Source organism: Lactuca serriola, chromosome 1 (genome assembly GCF_051521515.1).
Source record: "Lactuca serriola cultivar US96UC23 chromosome 1, Lser_US96UC23_V15, whole genome shotgun sequence".
NCBI lineage: Eukaryota > Viridiplantae > Streptophyta > Magnoliopsida > Asterales > Asteraceae > Lactuca > Lactuca serriola.
In genome coordinates this window covers 63,816,548-63,820,333 of record NC_136408.1, presented here as the reverse complement: position 1 = coordinate 63,820,333, position 3,786 = coordinate 63,816,548, and positions in this window count along the sequence as shown.

Sequence of the window (3,786 nt, the reverse complement as noted above, 5' to 3'; positions counted from 1 at the left end):
TATAGATGAGCTTGGCCAACATGTCTCTTGTGAAGTATCGTATTATCCTCAGATATTGACTCATGATCATAATATTTCCAATTGACGAGATATGTCCGGTTTGCTGCAAGACATGTTTGGACTTTTTTGGAAAACATGCAGTTGGCTGTAAAGAACTCACGGGATTCAAATACAAGCATGATATGATTAGAGATGTTTTGTTTGACATATTTAGGCGTGCCGCAGTTTCCGCAAAAAAAGAGGCTCCTGTGAATTTGTTGACTAACCCGACAGAAGGAAGGTGACCTTAGACCGGCCTACGTTCTGATTTTTAGATAGGTTGGAGGGAAACACACATGTGTGGACCTTACATGGATATCTTCTCTCGTGGGCTTGAAGAATGGGGGTTTCACAGCAGGACAGACTACTTTAAACGCTGCTAAAGGCAATGTCACCAAACATGAGAAATCGTGCATGAAAAATCAACATGTGTTCGTACCATTTGCATTTGATACGTTTGGTTCCTTACGCCGGATGTGATGAAACTTCTTAATAGAGTTTAACAGATCATGTATAACAATGCTATATCCCCTACATTTATAGATGCAGTCTTCAAAAGAATTGACTTTATCATACAAAAAAACTTAGCAACACAGTTTGTTGCCCGTTTGTCATCTCACTTATTGTACGATGATAACTAAGTTCTATTATATATAGGTATACAAGGAACACCGTATTTTTTTTTTTTTGGTTTCTCCCAATCAAATTAACTAGTCGAATAAAGCTTGTGAGGTAAAATTGAAAAAAAAAAAAGAAGATAAAACCATCAAAAATTGTAACACTTAGATTTTATTTATTTATTTATTTTTTTAAGCGTACCGTAAAGAAACAATATGAGGTAATGAAAGTGATTACACATTTATTTTATAACTCATGTTACTAACACAATCCGATCCGACGAAAAAATTTTACTTTGTCAAAATATATTTATTGTATTTTTTGTTTATAAAATTTTGTAAATAAATCACTTGCTTTGGAGTTTTTAGATACCCAACTAAGCTTTTTGAGTTTTTGAAAGATTGTCAAGATCAAGATCTTATCTAAGATCGTTTTTAGGTTTGCAAGATCGGGATCGAGATCCTAAGATCCCACAAAATAAAATATAATTTTAATTTATAATATTTAATCATGAAAAATATTTCAAACATTTAATTTTTCGTTCAAAAGTTATAAAAACTTCAAAATATTAGTCATAAGTCACAATAAAAAATAATAAATGGTAGATTTGTAAATGGTAAAAGACATAAAATGGTAAAAAAAAATTCATTTGCAAAAAAAAAAAGGAAGGTAGGATCGGATCGGATTTCGATCCTACCTACGATCTTACGATCCTACCCAAATACGACCCTTTTACGATCCGGATCGTTTTTAACACCTAGGATCGTAGGATGACGATTTTGACAACCATGAGTTTTTCTTTAATAAATTCCTAATTCATATTTTATATTAATCTAATAATGTATTTCGTAGTTATTCATATATTTAAATATTGAAAAACATTGACAAAATAAAATTTTTATAAATAAAAATTAATGTTGCTGTATGTTCTAAGAATTACTAAGTACAAGTAGTAATTTCAAAATAAACTACATCCATAATTTAAATTTAGTTTTATGATATGGATATAATAGTAGAAAAAAATAATGATTTAAATTGATTGTAAAATATTAAAAAAATCTAAACAAATATAATATTTTAATAGCTTTTATATATATATATATATATATATATATATATATATATATATATATATATATATATATATATATATATATATATATATATATAACACCAAAAAAAAATCTTAGTTGTTTCATCGACGATATCCTTAAGGCTAGTGGGTATGAGTCGGTGTTAGAACACCAAAAAATTATCATCTCATATTCCATATCACACTATTAATACCATAAGTAGAAGTATAACACGTCGAGAGAGAGAGAGAGAGAGAGAGAGAGAGAGAGAGAGAGAGAGAGAGAGAGAGAGAGAGAGAGAGAGAGAGTAGGGATGACAATGGGTACGGGTATACCGGGTTTCGTGTTCCCCATCTCATACTCGACCTCATCCCCATCGGGGATTAAAAATTTATCTCCATCTCCATCCCATCCCCAATGGGTAATCGGAGATTTTTCTCCGTTACAAAGTTTTGAACTTTTATGAAAAATAACTCATAATTATATATTAACCAACAAAACAAAAACTAACATAACTAATATAAAACACTATAATCACTGAATGTCTTCAAACACAAATAATAACATTCAAGGTTACAAATAAAATCATTTTTTGCAAAAAAAGATATAAAAATTCTTCCTAAAATTATACGTTTGATTGTTAAAAAACTTATGCATTATTAAAAATAAAAACATAAGTAATAGTGTAATACTATATATATATATATATATATATATATATATATATATATATATATATATATATATATATATATATATCTTCCTATTCTAATAAATGAATAAGTTTATTCTCCTATTGACAAGTGTCATAATATTAGAAGTCATCATTAATATTATATGTCCATTATCATGCCACTTGTCAACCTATTAATTATACATTTTAAATTTCAAATTTTAAATTTCTCACTCTAATTACATTAAATTAATAATTGATTCTCAACTTTAAATTTTAAATTTTAAATTTTTTTCAATTTAATTATATTAAATTAATAATATTAGATTAAAATATAAAATAAAATCAATACAGATTATAAGGTGATATAACTTCACGTATTTGTTTAAATCAACGATTATAATTTTATATAACTAAAAAAATTATCTCTTAGGTGTGACATCCCCAGAATCTCGGCCAGAAAAGACCGATTTTCATTTATGCTTTTAAATATTTTCAGAGTAAATCCCTTTGATTTGAAAGAGTTGCGGAATTTGTTCCCAAAAACAAAACATGATAAAACTTTGTTTACCGAAACATTTCATAAAAGAAATGTATTTTCATTATAATCAAAACTCGGGGTGTCATGTTCCGATACAGACCAATAAGCATAAACGAATACATTACAAGTCATATAACAAATATAAACATATGCAGACTTGTAAACAAAACAACTTGATGGTTCATCCATCTCATGCCCTTCCGCCACTACCTGTAATACAATTTAAAACTGAGTGGGTCAGGCTTGGGAGCCTGGTGAGCATATAGGGTTTTCAACCCACAATAAATATCATATTTAATTTTCACCAACCAACAATAACCCAATTACCCATTCCCGTTATTCTCACTTTAATGTCCCTAAAACAACTAACATAAGGGACCTAGTCTAAGAATATTTCATCGGGGCGACAACACATGCTTCGGGGGTACCTCAGCAATATAAGTCAAATAAGGCAACCATGAGGGGGATGGAGTACAGCGAATGAACACCCAAGTTCATTAACACCTACAGGTGGCGAACCTGCTAATGTTTCCACAAGACTGTCTAGAATAGCCAGTGGTCGTCATCTAAACTCCGCTAGATGACTCAATCAAACAACAACGAGGCCTCTCATCTGTTTATTACACACCAACTGTCTACCCATGTTCTACCCAACATATTAGTAGATAAAAATATACATTTGTATACATAGTTTAAAGAAAACCTGTATAGCATGCTTTAATCAACACATATATCACATAACAGATGAGGCACACACACACACATAACACATATCTCATAAAGAAATAAGCAGATCTATAAGATAGAAGAGAGTGAATACTCATTCACACATAACACAACCA